Below are 22,241 nucleotides of genomic sequence, written 5' to 3'. Positions count from 1 at the left end.
TACCCAAATCAAAATCATGGATACAGAAGTGCTGACACTGGTAGTTTTCCACTTCCCTTGGTGCTTGGCAGCAGCAGGTGGGTGTGGCAGCAGCAGGTGGGTGTGGCAGCAGCAGGTAGGTGTGGCAGCAGGTGGGTGTGGCAGCAGCAGGTGGGTGTGGCAGCAGCAGGTGGGAGTAGCAGCAGGTGGGTGTGGCAGCAGCAGGTGGGAGTAGCAGCAGGTGGGTGTGGCAGCAGCAGGTGGGAGTGGCAGCAGGTAGGGAGAACTGCAGATGAATCCTCATCTGTTAGTCCTCACGTAGACCTCAGGACACACAGCTCCATCTAGGAAGCTGGAAATTTTCAGTCCTTGGTTACAGAAGTTTCAGAAGTATTTTCAGGTTTTCCATGCCTACTGTCCATGAGTAGTAGTATACTCAGAAACCAGTCCTCCTTGACTTCCTGATCATGTGGAGGCTGGTGACTCTCTGTCTCTCTGTCGTCTCTGTCTCTACCTCTTTCTCTGTCTGTCTCTCTGTCTCTCTCTCTGTCTCTGTCTCTCTCTCTGTCTCTCTGTCTCTCTCTGTCTCTCTGTCTCTCTCTGTCTCTTTCTTACACACACACACACACACACACTTACACCAGGTTGGCTCCAGCTTCCTGGCTGTGTTTTCACTGCTGGAGAGGCTGTTCTTCCTCCGCCTCTGATGTGAGATCCATACCTGCTCTGTTCCCAGCTCCCTAGACACAGTGACAGCTGCATCCGCTTCAGTTGCCATGCTTGGTCACGATGTAATTGGGTTTTCAGGAGAAACCGTAGCAGCTTCCATACTGAGGTCTCAGGATGAAAATGGCAAGATTCAGACCCCAGAAAATTACTTGAAAACCACAAAGATGGATCCCAGTGAGATTCCACTAGGACCCATTGCTTCTTAACAATATCCAGGAAGCAAACTCACTAAGACAGGATGGCTTTGCTGTCACACAAAATGCTCCCTTCCTACTTCCTTCATCGTCATCACCCCCACCACCACCACCCCCACCACCACCACCACCATCATCATCATCATCATCATCATCATCACCCGGTCTGCACACCCTCCAGGAGTGTGTCTTCCCCTCATCCTCTCTCACAGACACTTGACTGGGCACAAGGACTATGTACACAGTGATCTGAGCCATGTGGAGAAATTAATTGGAAACAGCATCTACACCACCAGCATCTGAGTAAACTTGGCTGGTTTTTTCATCTTTAACACACTCACTTAGCTATGAGGCAGACATGGCCATTGACCCTGTCACAGTTTGGAACTTGATCATAGAGAAGAGATGAGCTTTCCAAAGCTGCTCGGAGTGAGATGCCCACTCTGTCACATAGTGCCCCATGTACCTCTAGGCTAGGCTCTCCTGGCTGTCTTACCAACTATCGCTTATTACCGAATTGCCCTCTCTTCTTTCACACTTGATTCTCAAACCCCCTCCTTGAGCAGTATGAGAATGCTTGTGCCATGTCTTAGATGGGGTTTGTATTCCTGCACAAAACATCATAACAAAGAAATAAGTTGGGGAGGAAAGGGTTTATTCAGCTTACACTTCCATAGTGCTGTTCATCACCAAAGGAAGTCAGGACTGGAGCTCACACAGGGAAGGGACTTGGAGGCAGGAGTTGATGCAGAGACCATGGAGGAATGTTACTTACTGCCTTGCTTCCCCTGGCTTGCTCAGCCTGCTTTCTTATAGAATCCAGGACTATCAGCCCAGGGATGGCACCACCCACAATGGGCTGGGCCCTCCCCTCTTGATCACTAATTGAGAACATGCCTTACAGCTGGATCTCATGGAGGCATTTCCTCAAGGGAGGCTCCCTTCTCTGTGATAACTCCAGCTTGTGTCAAGTTGACACACAAAACCAGCCATCTACAAAATTCATACCAAGTGGTGACACAAAACAAGAGAAGTTCTTTGTGGATGCTCTGCAGCCCAGGTAACAGGGCTGTTTTCTTCCAATCTCCTGGGCTGACCCTTCCTACTCTTCCAGCCCTGATAGCTCCAGAGACCCCTGGCCAGGAGGCTCTCACTCAGCCTCTGCTCCATATAACATGAGACCCTTGTCTGGATGCAGGCCCTGTAAAGAACAGAAGTGATCTCTGTCTCCCTCTTTAGCCTGTTCATGAAGACCCTTTAGCCTGAGGCATATTCACTCACTCCTGAGGGAAGACATAAGCTTACCATTCACAGGATGACATTTGACGCTCAACAAACCCTAGGACACCATCATACCTGGAAGAGAAAGCCACAGTGCATATTTCCAAGAGTGATTCCCAAGGGTCTTCTCAGTCCCCAAGGTCTGTGTGGTGCAGCCAGCATGAGGATAAGAAGGACCTCAATCTGGTCAAATCACTACCACCTGGGCTTCTTTGACCTTAAGCTCATGACTTCCTCTGAACACCAGCTCCAAGACACTTCTGACGGGGTGGTGGTTTGACTGAGAATGTCCCCCATAGACTCAGATATTTGAACACTTGGTTCTCAGTTGGTGGCACTGTGTGGGGAGGTGGTAGAGCATTGCAGGAGAAAGTACATCATGCGCAGTGGGCTTTGACATTTTACAGTCTCACCATACTTCCTGTTTACGCCCTGCTCCATGTTCTCCTGTCAAGATAAGCGCTCTCTGATTCCTGCTTTGGCCTCTGTACATACCTACTGCTTGCTACTATTCTTCCCCACCATATTGGACCGTTACCCTCTGGAACCATAGCCAAAATAAATGATGTCTTCCATAAGCCATGGCTTTCTAACACAGCAACAGAAAGGTAACTAATACAGAAGATAGGGCCCTCTCTCTGAGGACAAGTCCTCACTGATTAAGGTGAAGTGACAGGGTCCCAGTATGGCAAAGAGCACCTACTATGAGCACAAGTGCACAAAGACACTATGGGAAAGTCAGGCCCCAGAGAAGAACAGCACAGTACCACAGCAGGCAGATGGCCAACAATGTCTATCTGGAGGGGTAGGCCAGGTGGGTCAAAGGTCATGCTGGCCAAGAATGGAGAACCTGAAAAGTTCAGACTGACAGCTATTCAGGAGGAAGCCAGCTGTGGCATGTACCCATGGCAACTCCCAAAGCAGCCACCACTTCCAATAAGAACACAGTAAGTGTAATGGTAGTCAGCTATGTCCAGTTCTTTGGTCATCACTTCTCCAAGTCACTACCAGACGGTAACCTGATGCCCAATGTTTCCCAGTGAATGTTGTGAAATACCTACTTTGTCCTTTTGCCTTGGTGTCCAGGATGCACAGGTGCAATGCCACCACCTTCTTCCTAGCTAACAGGACCTGTGGCAGAGCTACAAGTCTAGCTCCTTAAAAGGCCAAGTTGGAAAGACTGCAAGTTCAAGGCCATCCTTCCTATTCAACTTAACATGACCCTGTCCAAAACATAAAGTGTTAAGGAACAGAAAAGGAAGGAGAATGAAAGAAACTGCTTACTACACACTCCGTTCACCATCATGCTGAGGCATCTGAAAGAAATGTCTACATGAATCACAGGATACATACCTTACAAACCACAGAGATTACAGTTATAGAATTGCTGGGTGCTGACTTACAAACACATCAGACCATCCCAGCCAGGGCCAAATGGTCCCCTGTGTTAGTGACTCTTCTATTACTGTAATAAAACACCATGACTAGTGACTAGAAGACTCAGACACAAAGGTTCAACATTTTCTACTTTGATGCATGATGATACCTTTGTTACCTTATCACATTTATACTAGGGGGAGAAGCCAGGGAAAAGATAATAAGCCAATGAAGGACTGTGAGAGTTTACTTAGGTCTCTGCAGGTGATGCAGTTTGCTAGCAGGCTTTGGATGTATTGGAAATCCAGGGGAACCCTGGCTTTGGCTGAAAGAGTGTCTCCCAAAAACACCGCAGATATGGGTAATAAAGTGGTATATTTTATTCCCTTCTTCCCAGAGGTAATGCAGGAATGAGGCTATAGAGACGTTTTGAGATGCTGATGCTAATGCTGATGCTGGTGCTGGTGCTGGTGCTGATGCTGATGCTGATGCTGATGCTCACATCCAGACGCTCTCCTTTTTGAGATGCTGGTGCTGATGCTGATGCTGAGGCCGATGCTGGTGCTGATGCTGATGCTGATGCTCAATCCAGACACTCTCCTTTGCACATCTAGTGAGTTCCACAGGAGCAAGTGTGAGGACCAATCACAGAATCGACTTGTATCTTTCCTTGCCCCTCCTGCTGTCAAAGCCTCAAAATCCATAGAAGCTTCTCTCTAGAATATTCTGCAGCTCCATTTCACCAAGCAACTCCTCAACCCAGCCCCACAGAGACGTATGTCACAGGAGTGGGTTTTCCTATAAAGTCTAAAATTCCTTCACTCTGGTCAGCACCAGCACATCAATAACCCAGACATTCACTTCTGTGCCAGTCCATGGTCACCTACCCACCCCTGACCCATGGCGCTGAAGTCTCCCTTTACAAACACGGGCGGAGGGCTGCACAGAACCTGTCTGCAGTGCTTGAGCAAGTTCAGACAGCCGCAGAGCAGATGGATGGTACTCCTGACAGCCCTTCCCTGGCAGGGTCCTGATCCTTAGACTCCAGAGAAAGTCTGCACAATGGCTAGCAGGCTTCGTGGAAACAAAAACATCATTTCTCCTTCCGCCCATCTCAGAGAAGCCCGAGACTGCCTCTGATAATTAATCCTCTGGGAGAAATCGATACTACAACTGCTTGAAGAAGAAACAACCCATAGCAAAATAAACTTTGCAAAGACGCTTCAGCGGCTTCTGCAGGCCAGTGTCGTCGTCTGCTACGGATATAGAAGCCACACACGTGCTGCCTTTTCTCTAAAATAAGCCCCACCCCCAAAGGCAACTACCACAAACCACTTTATTCAGTGAAACACTGGTAATAAATGAGGCCTTTGTTCTCCTGGCCTGTCGGTTTTCTTTTTCCTCTGGGAAACAGCATAACTCTGACAGTCAGTAGTGGCCTGGAAGAGATTCGGTGTGTTGAGCTTATGGAGGGAAATTCAGATTTATTCTATGGTCCTTTACTAACCCGGGGTGTTGTTTTGTCTCATTTTGTTCTGGTTTACATCCCATTATTATTGCTATTCATTTGCCTTCTCCCTTAGAAGGACAACCTCAAGCACCCTGGCCATATAGTGTACATTTGCCTGCAATCCTCTCTGACATGTTGCAGCTTCACAAGTGGCGTGAAGGAGGCTTGGTGAAAACTGAACCAGCAGAGCAAACCCCAGATGGCTAATCATTAAGCTTTAGGGGAGAAAACACCACATTAACAAAGGTTTCTCACTGGACAGCCTTCCAGATCACCAATGGCCAGCTCTATATGGGTTGATAGTCTGTCTCTAAGGAGACAGAATGCATGGACATTACCCTATGTTTAACACCTACACGTGCTTTCAAAATACAATATGGGGATATTCTAACTTGTTACTTAAATATTAAAAAAGGAATGAGCATGGAAAAACACTAAATAGCTTTGCTTTCTATAACTAAAGCTTATAAACTTCACGTGCCACGTAAACAACAATGCAGTTTACAGTGCTCCTCCGGAATCTGAGCTGAGATGTTGCAGCAGCCACATTCTATAGTGTTCTATAGTGTTCTATAGTGTTATGACATTCAGTACTCAAAACATGTATTCAAAACCAAGGCCGCAGTGGAGTTCTGCCATGCACCGCAGCCAGGGACACCATGGAATCCGTACACATTCTTGCCAGATTTTCTCCTACTCAGTTTCACAGGCATTCCCTGACAGAGTCCTGACCGGTGGTTGAAGAAGGCGCCTTTGGATGCTGAACCTCTCCCTCTAGCTATTGCTTCCTCGGTAGAAAGAAACAGAATCAAAGAAACAGCTGGCCTGGAAAACAGGACCTGAAGCGCCAAGGTTTAGATTCTTCCAAAGCAGGAACCTTTGCAGCAATGAGCAGAGGGTAGACAGTGCACGCTTCTCTTTCCCAACCTCTCCACCCTGCCATGGAGCTGGATTCCCAGGCATGTGGTAGTATCACTTGAAAGTGAAAGTGAAACTGTCTAGGGGTTGTTGAGACAGGAACCAGACTAAAGTACATGGTAGGAAAATGCCCTCCAGAAACCCATTAAGAGGAACGATGAATACATGCCAATGTGAAAAGAAATAAATGAAAAACAAGACACAAAAATCCCAAGTTTGTTTGGGCAGAGTGGGAAAGAAGCACTGGCTTGCTGGTAAAATGTTGCTCACCTCTGATTCTGCCCTGCCTGGGTTCCCTACTCTGACCCATGTTCCCCTCCCCAGGCAATACAAAGTTTGAGGAAACTCACTGTTCTCATTCAAGCCTCCTGCAAAAAGAGTGTGTCTCGGGCTCACTTTCACAATCTACAAAAGTCACCAACTGGCTGTGCTTACTCTGAAGAGGCAACAACGTTACACAAAGCTCCCTCCTCTTGCAGACAGCCCACTTGAAAGGTCTCCTGCCCCTGCTCCTCAGGAGCCCGGTGCCTTCTCCCTGGGGCTCAAGATAGATTGCGATAGTTTTGGAGTCTTCCTCTGGGGAGATTCGAGAGCTCTTTTCTTGGCAGAACTTGGTTCCGATATTGATTGCTCCCCATTCACCTGCAGCCACGGCGCTGTAGAGCCTGCATTTACTTATAATGCTGCGGCAACACCAGCTCCAATTATAATCGTTACCTTGACAAAACTAACCACTGGGCAAAGTGAATCTCCAGAGCTGCCAGTCACTGTAGCTGTAGTTCCCTGAGATGTGCCTCCAGGAGGAGACATCTGGGGACAGGGTCTGGAAGAAGCTGGGTTAGGAGCAGAAGGGCTTGAGTTCAGTCCTATCTGTAGGTGCCTACATTGGCCACCCAGGAGTCAAGAGGGATCGCTACACCCAAGAGTTCTCAAAGTAGCCCAGGAAAAGCAAAATCGAGTCCTGGTACATTGCCCAGATTGGGATGCCCATTGATGGGAACTCCAGGAGTGGCAGGACAGAGGCCCTTGCAGCACTCTGCTCTGAACATGCCTACCAAGTGGCCTTGGTTTTGCAAAAACAGCACTTCCTTCCCATACATGTCCCTCCTCTCTGCTCGCTCAGGATACTGCCCACGAGCCCTGGCCAAGAGACCAGTGTCAAAAGTAGGATTCTGGAACTGATGGATGGGGGCTCCTCGGATCTGCCTCAATTATCCACTAGCAAAGGCTGTTATTCTTCAGCTACAAGTGGTAGTCATGTCTGAGTGGCCCTGTTTGTGAGGCTTTGCCCTGGCTTGTCCACTTAAAAGATCATTAATCACCGCCCCAGTTTATAAATCACAGAGGCCGGCTCACCGTGCGCAATGATGAGGTTGAAGCGCCCAAGAGTACTTAGCGAATTCCCAGACCCAGCCAGTGCTCTTTCTCTCCGCCTCCAGCAGCCTGGCCATCCATCATCCCACACCCACTGAGGCAGAAGCACGGTGACAGAAGAAAGCCTGGGAGCCAAACAATATGATCGGTTAAGACTAGGGCCAGAGAGCTCTTTAAAATTTCCAACCAGTTCCTTAGCCTTTTGTGTTAACAAAACCTATTCATTTCGGGATTTGGCAGTTCAAATTATTTCAGACAAGACCCCAAGACAAATGGCTATATGATAGAGTCACCCAGGCACAGTGGCAGCTAGGGGAAAAAAATGGAGGCTGCTGCTGCTGAGTGATGAGAAATAAGGCTGATGGGTCTGGAGGCTTGGCGTCCACTCCCTTTCCTCCTCTGGAGGAAACTGGAAGAACTGGAGAAGCCCTCCTAGACTCTTCAACATGTGTTTCCCCAGAACACATGTATGGAGGGAGGTTTAGAGGGCCCGGGGCACCGATTGTTAATGCAGTTAAACGTAGCAAGCAATGGAAAAGAAGCTAGCAGGGGTTATTTTCCTTCCCACTTGGCCTTACCAGCTAAACTGGTTTTACATATTTCTAACAGTTTCCCTCTGGAAGGAGAAAACTTAAATTGTCCATTGTCCTGAAGAAAGTGTGAGAGGGGTCCTTAAGTGGAGCTGACAGCTCCCATTTCTCGCACTCTGACTGAGAGCGGTTTGAACGGCCGGGAAATTGTGTTTGAAGCGATGTAATGACGTGTGATAATTTCCTGTCGGTGTGTCAATGAGAAGAAGCGCAGAGAGTGGCATGGTAGCATATCCAGGCTACCACAGAGAGGTAGATGTGAGGGAGCACCAGGTAGGAAGGATCCTGTGGGGTCTTTGGACACAGAAACTGGTGGAAGCGTAATTGTAAGGAGCGGGTGGGGGAATCTGAAAAAAGCTGGCTGGGGATCAGCCCCCCACCCCAGGGTCCTAATCCAGCTGGCTTCCCCATTGGTTCTATGTTACTGTCTCAAGCCACCCGCCACCTTAGGCTTGAACCAACTGGCAAACTGCTAGCCAAAGTGAGAAAGGGCTCAGGATCTGGGCAGAAGCTAACACCACAAATGTCTCCCCATTCAGAAACTGTCCCTGTGACCCACAAGTGTATTTTTACTGTTGTCTGAATGAGTAAAAGGAAAACCCATAGATCTCAAAAGAAAAACACAAATCCAGCTGTCTCTGAAAGCCTGCTCAAAGGAAGTGCCTCTACATAGCACAGGGGAAGGGCACAGGCTCTCTGCCTGCCTCCCCACCCATACACGCCTTCGCCTCAGGGAAAAATGCACTTGGGTTATTCCATGCACTCACCTTCCTATTCAGCTTCCTGAGGAAAAGCCACGTAGAAAGGTTTGTGGTTTGTCTCTGCCCTGGGAGCCTCAAGTCAACTCTCCAGCCAGACCAATGACCAAGCCACAGGGTGCCCATATCAGAAGGAAGCCTGAGGGACAGACCAACTGACCCTGTCACTCAGCATGATGTCATCAACACAAGGCAGTGACTTCTCTAAGCCCCCCAGGAATCTGTCCTCACTCCAGAACTGAACAGTCTCAAAAGGAGTTTCTGGCAAACCCACAGTGGAGCAGTGGAGAGTGGCTGTTCCTGGCCACGATCCCCCCAAGAGCCCTGAGGCTGCCTAACTGCCTAACAGAATGAGGGTGACAGCTTGTCATGCTCAGACCCGCTCCTTGGCCAACAATGAAGGTCTCTGAGCTTCCTGTCTTAGAAATACATATAACGTCCTTTAAATGAATGCCGTCATTAGATAATTAAACAATCTTCTCCTTGTGCTGAAGCCAGCCCCCATCCATGCCCTTTCTGACTTTCCCAGCTAACTGTGGTACACACACATAGTTCAAGTGTTCTAGAGGATCACTGTGGCCCTGCCCCCACCTCACCCACCCCCATCACCACTAGATTCTCTCTCCTATTCCTATCTTATATCTGTAGCCTGCTCCAGAACCGAGTAGGAGGCAGTAGATCAGAGAAATGAATTTGTGAGGACTTTTGAAGACGGCCACTGCTTGTCATAGCAAGCCACTAGAGACTCCTTTCACTCCAGAGTTTCTAATTGTGGGATTACACTTCTCATGCCTGTGAGAGAGGGTGTCAGTGGTTGAGTGACCAGCCACCATAAAGTTGAGACAACTGTTTCATGGTCTGCTGCTTCTCGAGTCCCCTGAGACCCATGAGATCGGTTAAAGTCCAGGCACACTAAGGTATGTGTGGAATTTGCATCCACGTACCAAATGACTACAGACTGCTGTCATCAGCTCTGCTGGCATCACTGAGGGTTGTTCCCTTGTTATGTAAGAACTTGTGGTTCCTCACTACATGGTGTCTTCCCACAGGACCACTTCACCAGCTTCTCAGGAGGAAGACTCCAGGTTGCCACTGAAGTTCAGTGCATCGCCTGTACCATAATGCACTGACTGGTAGAGAAGCAGCACAGTAGGGAAAAGGAGTGACCTCAGGGGTCAAAGGTCAGGGGTCATTGGGTTTGCCAGGTTTTCCACATTTGTCATCACCTAAGTCTGGACAGATCCTAGGAGATGGGTGTCTCTAGACTCTGCTTTCTTGGCAGCCAGGAGGAGACTGGACTGTCACCATGACAGCCATCTCCAAAGTGAGCCTCCAGTCCAGTGCCTGATAGGTCATGAGAGGCATCTAGGATGGCTGTTGGGTGGTTCCCTCTAGCAGCTGGGCTGCTGGGGTCCAGTGACTCCATGAGAAACAGGTTTGGAGACAGTCCTTAACTGCTGGCCATGTGAGGTATCTGAAAGTCATGAGAGGACATTTGCCATAGTTGGTAGCCTTGGGGGGTTGAGGAGGAGAAAGGACCACAAAAAAGAACACATGAGGGGAGGGGGCCATGTATGAGATCCTGGGAAAGGCAGTGCTATGGACAAGAGCCTAGGAGGGCTAGTGCTGTAGACAGGACCCTGGGATGGACAGTGCCACTACTGGAGTCCTGAGAGAGAGGATAGTCACAGGTGGAAACCTTGGAGGGAACAGTTCTCCAGTCAGAGCCTTGGAAGAACACTGCCACGGCTACATACCCTCTCATCATACTTCTGATGCTCACCTTATCCGCCATCAGCCCTGCAAACTGTGGGTATATAGCCGTAACTCAAGGCTCACCCGCCCGTCTGTACCTATGCTCTCTCACACGCTCAGGTGCCTGTGCACGTGCCTATAGGGCGCCTCTAAGACTGCTGTTTGAGAGTCAAGGGGATGCATGTGAAATTAGAATTAGCGGCACAGTTGGCATCCTACTATGGCCAGCAAGAGTTCCAGGACCCAATTCTTACCTTCATGTCACTGGGCGGCCTCCACAGGGTCCCACGCTCCCTTGCTGCCACAGTCATATCACCCCTGTCATCCGGGTCTGCTGTGTTCTGAATCAAATCCTGCTCACCGCGTGGCATTCCTAGCTCCCAATCCTGTTCACAGGCTGAACATCTCATGCCAGGATCACTCCCAGCACGTGGCTCCCCAGAGCCCTGCTCTCAACCTGGTCACATTCCCCACCCCACCTACTGTTCAGACTGGATGCTCTTGTTCTCACTGGGCCTTGCCCCTAATTTAACCTCATCTCCATCCAGTCCTAGCCCAGTCCTGGCCTACACAAGTCATCCCAAACTGTCCAGATGCCACAGCCAGCCCCACTGTGACTGAGTTTTTCCTCCTGTGACTTCCCGTTCTTTCAAACCATCCTCTTTCTCCATCTCTGCCACCTCCCTTGTGTCATTACTGCCAATGCCAGTGCCTTAGCCTGCCCTACGTCCCCTTCTAACACCCAGAACTGAGTTGTCTAAGTAAGCTAGCTCTGTGCATGTGGTTGGATATTCGAGATGCAGGGACCTGGTCAGAGATTCATCACCCTGCACCTCAACTGACACATCTGCAAAGTGGGGCCTGTGAAGGGACTAATCTCAGAGTTTCTGGATCAAACACACTGGACAGCGTCAGTCCTTGTCAGGCTCCTATATGCTCCCTTCAAGCACAGTCATTGGGACCATCTCCCTGTGCCCTTAACACACTCTTAAGCTCGCCATTCTTACCACAGTTGTTCATCTCAAGGTCACATTTACGAGCACACTGCACCACGTGGCATGGCCTGGACAGCTTTCCTCCTTTCTGTCCCACTGTCTACCCACACTGCTACAAACTCCAATGCCCATGCCTTTTCCAGCTCCCTGCCTTCTCCCTGGACTGTCTCTATTCCAGCTACACACCCAGCAAGTCCCACACAAATTCTGCCTCCCAAGACAACACTCCTTCACCTCTGTGACTCTCCTATTGTCACACAGGCCTTTTAGAAGGAGCTTAGGGACCAGACCAATTTCTTCCTTGTTGTATGTCAAAGAGATGAGGTCTGGTATCTGGCCACGGCTCTTCTCAGAAGCTGTGGTATGTGCTGTTCTTGGATCTTAAGCCTATGCCCCAGGAGGCTTGCTGATTAGGTTGGTACACGTATTTGGTACACTGGTGTAAGTATATGTCTATGCTGTGTAAGTATGAGTATGCTACATATATCATATGTGAGGAATTATGGCAGATGTATGTGAACACGGATGTGAGGTTCATATGCAAGAATGAGTACACATGTTCATATGAGTACATGTGGTATGCATGATTGTGGGTGGGTGGGTGGGTGAATGTATTTGTACAATGTGTGAATGCATTAGTTGTGTGGTGAGTGTGAGTGTACATGTGTGAATATATGTGGGTGCATTCATGTGTGCGTGCACAAGGGCAGGTATGAGTACACTCATACAGAGTGAATGCAGCTGTGTGTAAACATGTACCTTGGGCATGTGTGAACACACTCAAGCAAAATGAGAAGAGGCATTTTCCTCTGCAGCATTCAGTTGGCACTGTGAACCCTAAGCTTTCCAAAAATACCCATTGCAAAGAGAGTGAGAGGTTGGGGCAGAGCGAGGAGCAGATCTGGATCCCAACAACCGTACCTGAGGCCAAGAGCACATCCTGGTCAGATTGTTGGCACTTGAAGCCTGTGTGCCCCATTTTGAGCCAACATATGCTTCTCTCCCTTCAAATTGGCCAGGAGAAGGAGACTATTGTAAGTTTTATGTCCGTAGCTCCTTGGGTAGGAACCTCAAGAGTTTATTGTGAACCTTCCAGATCTTCCTACGGCAAAAGCAGGTGACCAGTCAGTCATAGGTGCGATGTGGCTGTACTGTGAACAAAGGGCCAGGCATTCCTTATGGCCCAAGAACTCTCTGCACCTGAGAAACTTTAGAAAATACCCTAAGGACCCAAGACCATGGGGACTCAGAATCTCTGGGGACCAATAATCTGTGACAGATAGGCAGACAGCTGGAATCTGAGATCTCCAGCTAAGGTTAGACTGAGACCCCCTTCCTCAGACTCAGTCAAGGTTCATACACATACATATATAGAATATGCACAAGTGCACACACACACACACACACACACACACACACACACAAACACTCCTTCACATGAATGTATACTCTCATGCACACACCCCATTTCCATACATATGCACACAAATTCACATGTTCAAGAACACAGGAGTGGTGTCTATCCCACATTCACTAACTTTGAAGAACTTGTTGAAATAGATTTTCTCTTGTTTTTATTTTTGCTGGAACTTGATGTCTTTGTGGTATTATATTATCATTACATATACTTTGTCAAAAATTATAGACCAAGAAGAAGCAATTATGTACAGAGTATGAATTATGAATTATTAAGTAATTTTCATAGATGTTAATTACAGGGACAGAGCAGTAGGCTTACCTTCCTTTCATTCATTGAAGGTAGGCATCTGTGTGTGTGCTTTTGTTTTTATTAGAAACAGCAGGCATTTCACCCAGCCCCTTAGCTTATTGCCATATCAGGAAAGGTCTCTCTAGTGAAGACTCAGGATTAGAGGTCCTGGTAGAGTGTACTTGACAAGAGTGAGCACCAGCTTGGAAAGAGGGAACTGTTAATGTCTTCTCCCGCAACTCAAGGACAAGATGCTCAGTATTGCCCCTGGCCTATCTCCTGGTCTGAGGAATCCATCAACCCCGGCTGATGTCAGAATAGAGTGTGTATCTGTAGAGCCATGTACTTAACAGATGGTCTAGGTTTTAGACTCATATCCTTCTGTGAGTTTGAGAGCTCAGGGAGGGAATATGATAATAAAAAGAGCCCCAACCCAGACACATAAAACAGTCAACCCAACAAATTCATGCGTAGTCAACCTAACAGAAATGCACATATATGACCAACCAACAGGCATACATATGAATGGACAAACCAAATAACACATAATGCATGACTAATCCAACAGATTCACACATGAACAGGATGAATGGTCAGCCAAGCATATCCATGGATCCATGTCAAGCCAACATGCACATGCATGGTCGATCAACACAATATACATGAGCAGATAACTCTACATACTAAAACATCTAAGTGGCCAATCCAAAAGAAATTTTCATGGACAGTCAAACTAAGAGAGACACGTGAATTATCTGCACAACAGAAATGTACATGGTCATCCTAACAGTCATCCTCATATATGTATATCATGCATAGACAAACACATGAAGAGTCAAACCAACAGACACACACATGAATTGTTGGTCCAGTGTGTATGACCCAATAGGCACACACATGAATAGTCAACCCAACACACACACACACACACACACACACACACACACACACACACACACAGAGGACTGAGAGGAGTTAAGATGACTAGTACATGAACCAGGCTTGTCGTCACCACATGATGAAATCCGTCCATTGTAAGTTGACCCTGGAATCTGCAAGGATACTCTCATAGGATGACAGGTCAAGAGGTTATAATAACCAGAAAACAGATGAACCATACGTAGCCCGAGTAAGCAGGGAGAGAACAGCTAGCAGACAGTCAGGAAAGTCCCTTTGAGCATGAGTCAGAGGTCAGTCTGGGGCAAAAACATTCCAGGCAGGTGGATGGAGCTGAGAGGTGCGCACCAGAAGTGTATACAAGGCCAGAGCTGGAGGAGGAACATAAAGGAGAAATTTGCAGATCAAGGTGAGACTGGGAATTCTCTCTGTTGCAATGGAGGGGTCAATGACAGGGTAATGAGGTCTATGTGTTAAATTAATACCTGTCTGGCTGCTGCTCGGGAAACAGAAGGAAGAACATCCCCCCAGGGCCCATCTGGAACCCATATGGCTGCATCTTTCCAAAAGATCACCATTAGGATTTTAGTGAAGCTGGTGGGGTTTGCCAATGGTGCTTGCATGCAAGCCTGTGTTTTCATGCAACTGTGTGTGTGACAACAGAGTCTCTTAAATGACAACTAAAGCCACAACTACTGAGAAATCCTGAGAAGTAGAGCAAGTACTCAGGACAACAGTCCTGGTGTCAGGATTTGTTAAAAAAAATGCTTTGATGTCACCCCACACTTTTAAAGATGAGATTAGAAAAGTCAAGGCCACTTAAGTGTCTGTGGCCAGCTGTGGGGATACATTGGCAGAACTCCAGGCCTGAGCATTCTTGTCCCTGATGTGTGGGCTACAGAGACCAGACAATCTCAGCCATGACATCATCAAGAGTATAAGATAGATGTACGTTGAGTGTGAGAGCCAGTCCTGTCAATCTCTCCTTGGTGTGTCCTGGAGCTGGTTGTGTTGTTGATGCTTGAAACAAGGCTCACTTTGACTCTCTTGAAGCCTTCCTGGTCAGACAATAACTTGTGTTTCTTGAGATTGAACCATTCTCTTTTTTTTTTTTCATTTCTATGTAATAATTAATTGGGAGGTTATCATGTCTATTAAGTGACATGGAATATGGCTCATACCCATGAATCAGGTAAAGAAAGGGCTATTCCACACCAAGCTCGCCTCTTTTGTGGGTACTGACCCAATCACCCAAAGATAAAGATTTCTCCAACTGTACCTGCTTTTCTGGTGTGAGTTGTCAGACTGCTCATCTCCATACTTTCCCCAGAAGCGCAGCTCTCCCTACACAGAGAAGGGCCAGTGTTCTCAGCACCACATAGCCTCCAGCCAAGAGCCACATCAGAGGACAGAATGCCCATTTTGAAGGGAAAAAAATGTCTCAAAGCAGTTGGCAGTTTGTCCCAGTTTCAGGCCAAGAGCAAAGCAGTGTTAGGAGGAGAAAAAATATTAGCCTGTGGGCTATGAAATACCTGAATGCAAAAATAGGCAGGAAGAGAAAACTTCCCATAAATAGCTCATTTCCCATTTAAATTATAAAGCAATGATTTTCCCATTTGAAGTCACTATTTAGAAATCCAGAATACACAGGAACAAATTAGAAACTATCTATAAATAGATGTAAGGTGAATGTGGGAATTATGTCTTGAAAACCATTGGTACCTTTTATAAAGACATATGAGACTGTGAGAATAAGCATCTGCAACTCTCGCTCCCACCATGAGGGCATCCGTGTCAGTCACATGCACCTGCCTATGTGTCTCTCCCTTAAGGAACCATAGACCTGTAGACACTAGCACGAAGATAATTTGTATTGCTATAAAGGTCTTCCAGAAATATAAGTACTTTTAAATAGGAAAACAAGTATTTTTAACTAAAGAGCAATTTAGAGGACCTAACAGCTTCCTTAGACCTAGAAATATGCTTAAAGTGCAAGCCATGAAAGTGTATAAAGCCCCAGGGAACTCATTGTGTAACCAGCATGAAACAAGGACCCCAGAGACTAGAGGCCCAATGCAAATGGCGGTCGGAGAGAGTGCATGCCACATGACCAGGTGAAGCTCTGAGAGTCTCAAGAGAGTTGAGGTGACCTGCCCAAGCAGATGAGCCAGAGTGGGCAGGCTGTGCCATTCTATACAACAACACTCTCTGCTGCAGTATCCACTTAAGCATGAGAGGATGAACTACAAAATTGGTCACCGGTAGAAAAGGAATAACCAGTCTTTCTGTGAGAAGTTTTCGCAGACGAAATATAGGCAACCATCAAAGAAGGAGCTGCACATTCGGAGCTTATGATCATGGAAGCATGAGTACAGCAAGACATTCCAGGAACTGTCTGTCATGAGCAACCATGACAGACACCTGGTCACCTGCCGTGTGACTGCAGAAAGGTGCCTGGCCCTTACTAGAATGTGTGTAAGGCATGAACACTGGCCAGAGGGGACCAGTTCTTGGAGAAGCAGCAAGTGAGAACCTCTGGTTTACATTCCAAGAGTTCCCCATCAGCAGCCTGTTCCTGGGCCTCTCTCACAGCAGGTCCGGCTCACAGAACACAGAATTATGACGACCTGTGCGGTCACAGCGTGCTGAAGATCAAAAGTGTGAAACACCCAATATTCATCAAAATTCTTTGAGATACATTTCCCAGAGTATCCCACTAGCATATCTGTGAGGCACACGGGTGATCTGCAGGAAGGAGACAAGAGTCACCCCTGTGGCTACCACTGAAAAGAAATATCAACCTATCAACAGGAGACCCTATCAACAGCGTCAGACAAATGACACTGTAATATACACTAAGCAAAAGCACAAATCCAGTGCAGATGAGAAGCTGATGCCTTATTGCAGGTGAAGAGGATTGATGGGGCCAGCAAGATGGCCAAGTCCAGCCCTGGACATTGAATCCCTGGATACAAAGTGAGAATCAACGTCATGTGGTCCTCTGACCTCCGTATGTGCATCATGGAATGCATCCACACATGTGCACACAAATAAACAAATAACCTAAGTAAATAAATGAAAATCAATTCAGAGAGGTGGTGAATGAGTGGGTGGGTGGATTAATGGACAGATGGGTAGACAAAGGTAAGGAAGGCGGAGATTTTATCTAAATACAAAATATTTATTTTTCGTTTATATATGAAGCATAGCTGCCTATGTGCAAAGGAAACATGGGCTGTGCACTGAGGAAGATGTGGTCAGCATACCCAGAGAGAAGGCCAGAGAAGCAGGAGAGAACTGACTTCAATGTCTGACGTCAATGGCTCCCAAGCCTTGCCTTCTCTTATCCCAGATCGCCCCAAACAAGAAAGTAAGAGTCCCTCTCCTCCTCAAGCCTGGGGGAAGAGTCAAATCAAAAGCCCTTGTGTTTTCCCCAAGTCTCCTCCTTTGTATAAAGCCATCACTAGTCCCTTTTACTGCAGTCATTTTCTGGACTTATAATTCTCTATTGCTGTCCCCAAAGAGCCTCACTGTACAGTCACCAGCCTTGGATGCTCTGGGTCCAGAGGTCTAATCACTTCCTACTCCAAACCCAATCTGAGTGGCACAGCAGGAGGAAATGGGACACCTGATCATCTTTCCCTGTTTGAATTTACTGGAAATTTAGATCCACTGTCTTCATCACTGGAAGTGGTTCAGGGAAAGCCACGGGCTTCTTTCCTGCAGTCTTATGACGCCAGAGATTGTGGCTGCCTGAACAGTTCCTCTTCAGTTCTTTCTGGAAGGCCATCACCTGCTCTCCCTGAGGCTATTGGGTCACACATCCACACATCCCTCTTCCCTCTTCCTGTTCTTTCTAGGTCATCTTCTGCTCTCCCTGAGGCTGCAAGACCACACATTCCTGGTCCCTCTTCCTGTTCTCTGGAAGGTCATCTCCTGCTCTCCCTGAGGCTGCAGGGCCACACTGAACATGAGTGGCTTCCAAGCAGCTCTCTCCTGCTTTAATCATTTGAGCCATGCCACCAGAGCTCCAATATTCATGTTGTCTGTTATCCCCCATGTCCCCTCCCACCTGTCAAATCTGTTCCCACTTCCGGATGGAAGCCCACACTCAGCCACAGACAGCCCAGAGGTGAGGATTAATATTTCAAGAGAAGTTGATGATAATTCCATGATAACTTTATTGGTTGAGCTCTGTGGGAAGATATGATGTACTCCAGGTCTGGGAGGTGTGAGGCAGTGTGCTGCGTTAGGCATTTAGAAGGGCTAATGAGATCTCCTTTCTCCTGTACATAGTCAGTGCACGTCAGCCCCCATGGAGTGGTTCTGGGCTCTCTTACACAGAAAAACAGGGTCTGTGTCTAGGAACCTCCTGTTGGGAAACTCTGGAGTCACCCCACTCTGCTCTGGTCACAGAGGCTTGAGTGGCATCAGGTGAGAGTCATCATTGCTAAGGACAACTTGTGACTATTGACAAGCTCATGCTCATTAGCATAGGGAACTTGGGGCCTACACCGTAACACAACTGGAGACACTTGCCACTTGGCATGGGAGTAGAGGCTGGCCAGCCAGGAAAACTGGGTCTCTGTTTATTTAGTTATTGTCCTATTACTTTGATGAAACATATTGAGCAAGTTGATTTTTAAAGGAAGCATTTAATCGGGGTATGGGAGGGGGGACTTGCTTAGAGTTTGAGACCATTAGTCCATGATTGTCATGGTGGCAGTATGAGAGCAAGCAGTCAGGAGCTCTCACACAAGAGCAGTAGCTAAGATTTCACATCGGATCCACAAGTTATAGGCAGAGAAAGAGTGAGACTGGACCTGAAATGGGTTTTTAAAACCTCAAAACCCAACCCTGGTAACAAACCTCCTTCAATAAGGCCACACTTACTCCAATATGGTCACACTTCCTAATCTCTTCCAAACAATTCCACTAACTGGGGACCAAACAGTCAAACATGAGTCTCTAGGCACCATTCTCATCCAAACCATTGCACTAGGTAAAGCACACTAGCAGCAGAGCACGTCTATGGAAGTAGAAACGTTTCCATGCTGCTCTTCGTGGAGGCAAGCTGTCTTGAAGCTCTTTGTTAACTTCAGCGTGTTCACTTGACTGGATTGCTGTTGAGAGGGCAAAAAGAAAACAGGCAAACCTAAGTAACGAAGATCTAGAGAAGCCTGTTTGGAGAGATGCGACCCTGACCCTTTCTTCAAAATCCCATTGTGAACCTTCGTTTCAGACGGAGCAACAAAAGGGGGCAGTAGACATCTGGTTGTCCCTTGCCAGCAATTCAGAAGACACCTACTTTTCCACTGGTCCTTGGCTCATCTTCATGGCTGCCCCACTGGCCAGCTGAATCCAGGCCAGCAGCAGATCTCTGAGTCCAAGAGCATCTGTGGGACCATAAGAACGTAAGAACCACGGGGTTGCTTTGATGCTTCCAACATGGTAAGGATCGGAGGGAGGAAGGAAAGAGAGGCTTTACCCATCCAGGTCAGGCCTAGGCCAGGTATCAGAACTGCAGGACTGAAATCAAGTCTCCCGACTTCTCAAAAACAAGCCGTAATCCTTCAAATGGAAGAATCACGGCAGTGGAACTCAGGGAGTCATGAGGGTCTTGGGTGAGGATGTTGGCTTGGAGTCTGGTAAGGAGACTGTTTCTCAGTGGAATGCATTACACACAGTGAAGTATGAGGGTTGAAGGCAGGAGGAGCACAGTATGGGGGATTCAAGGTTACAGACCTGTACTGTGTATTGTTTTCATCTTTGTCTGCTATGGATTTGGTTTATTGCTCATATTATGTTAATTGAGTCCCCAAATTACATGGGAATTTGCACGTCTGCATGTGAGACGCTGATGGTTCCTGCCCCCACCTGGTTCTAATTGGTAAATAAAGCTGCCAGTGCTGGGCAGGGAAACGGAAATGGGACTTGGAACTCGAGGGAAGAGGAGAATCACCATTGCCGGGGAAGATGTGGGGCAGAGAAGGTTCCAACCTGAGAAGTGTACGACAGAGAGGCAGAGACACTGCCAACATGTAAGAGTGGGGGATCATGGCCCACGAGGGCTGCAGGCTTGGGTCCATGGAGGTCAAAATGGAAGATAGGTTTTAGTAAGTAATAATCCAGGAATACAGGAGGGAAGAGTGACATAGCCTCAGGGAGGTCTGGAAGTGCCTAGTCATTGCACTGTTTAAGGCATATTAAAATAGAAGGCTGCATTTGTGTGTGTGTGTGTGTGTGTGTGTGTGTGTGTGTGTGTGTGTGTGTGTGTGTGTATCGTGTATCCAAAACATTTGTGTGGGCATTGAGGAGTGTGTGCACACCCACTGGGCAATTTAGAACAGATTAACTTTACTGCTTCATTTGTCCAGCTTATTCTGATAAGTAATCGTACTCTGACACCAGGTTCGCCAGTGATGTCTGATCATAGAGGGTACTGGAAAGGAGGCGTGTGATTAGCTACTTTCCGGTCACCCCTTTCCCGAGGGAACAAAGCAATGAGCTGGCGATGGTGCCAGGAGGTTCCTGGAGGCCTCAGCATGATGGGCGTGTCCTGTATGCAAACGACATGGGAAACATTACTGCAGACAGGGAACCAAGCAACCACTGACTATCATCTAGAGGCCTCTGCCCTTGTGTGGGGGCTACTTGTGGCTCACTTGGGTAAAGTGTGAGAAGTGGTATCCAGGGCCAGCTGATGTTGTAAAGATTGCCTTAGCAAAGAGGGTAAGCTGCTCTCCCAGGGCCTTGAAGACAAACATGTATGCTGGTATTGTAAGGGTCTGGGAAGCCAGCAGGGAGAAGGCTTCAGGGTCCCTAGGAACTAAACAAACAAACAAAAAAAGAAAGAAAAAAAAATACCAGCATCTCAGGGCTACAACTGCTAGTGGCTGGATTCTGCCAGAAACCATGTAAACAGAGTGAGACCTTGCACCCCAGAGATGGAAATACTACAGCAACCAGGTCCTGGGCAGAAGCCCCAGTCATTCGGGGATCGCTTCTGACCCATCTGAAACAGTGAGCAAATGGACCACCATAAGACATTTATCAGATGATAGCTGGCCACAGTGTACAGCCAGGGCTGAGTGAGTTAGCTCAGGTTCTAGAAGGAATATCAAATTGGGTTAAGTATCTGATATTTGGTTTACAGGGAAGATGAAGAGACGTTCACAGACAAAGCAAGAGAAGACATTGGCCTAGAAAACACCACATTCTGCTCTCCCTCCTGCTAAAGACATTTAGCCATCCCTAACCCTGGGCTTATATATAGAATGTCCCTTCTTGTGGGCAATATATGAGCAAGTTAAAGGCTGAGGTGAGGTCTTTTTCTGGGTCACCCAACCCTGGCATGATCAACATCAATACACAAGTCAGAGCTTCAGAGAGCCTGGGATAGATCCTCACAGACCGGAGGGTCCCATTCCCAGAAGACTGAGACTAGAGCGATAGCTCTGAAGCCCAAGGACGGCTGGAACCACTAGAGTGCAGGGGAAGAAGGGAAAAAGAACCTTCACAGCCAGAGAGAGTGTAGTCTGGGCTATCTGATGACATCCTCTTCTGGAAACCGCCATGATCCTTTATCCCCATGTCCCACAGCTTAGAAGCACTAAATTTCTTGAGGTATTTCTTCCAGTCTCTGTAACACTCATCTTGGTAAGAAAGGTGAAACGCAGAACACACTGCCCATAGCCAAGTGCTCACACTATTAAAGTGGACCACTGCCACAAAGTGAATGTCCACTGGCACTTTCCGCCCACGGGCCACAATCAGGAAAGAACACGGGCTCCAGATGCCCCAGTCCCAGGACCACTGTCCAGCAGAGACTGGGGAGCAGTGGTGCTGGGGAGGGCCAGGAAGGACCCTTTCGGCAACATCCCGTCTTACTTCCCATGTAAGAACATGCCAGTCTCCTTACAGCAGGAGGAAGCTCCTGTCTGTTTACTATATTGCTGTGGTTTGCTTTCCAAATTAGGAAGACAAGAATAAATAATTGTTTTCAAGATGGGCATTACTCCCAAGCTGATTCATTTTCCCCTGTGTACAGCTTCCCACTCGGTTGTTTTAAACCCTACCCTGTGCCGCTCCTACTTCATAATTCTGACAATGGGGTGTTAAAAACAAACCGCCCCGCATCTTCCAATTGACATCTCTCTGTTTAATAGTTTAAACT

This window comes from Rattus norvegicus, chromosome 1 (assembly GCF_036323735.1).
Source record: "Rattus norvegicus strain BN/NHsdMcwi chromosome 1, GRCr8, whole genome shotgun sequence".
Classification (NCBI taxonomy): domain Eukaryota; kingdom Metazoa; phylum Chordata; class Mammalia; order Rodentia; family Muridae; genus Rattus; species Rattus norvegicus.
The sequence above is the reverse complement of the archived record's forward strand: the minus strand, read 5'-3'. Positions refer to the sequence as shown.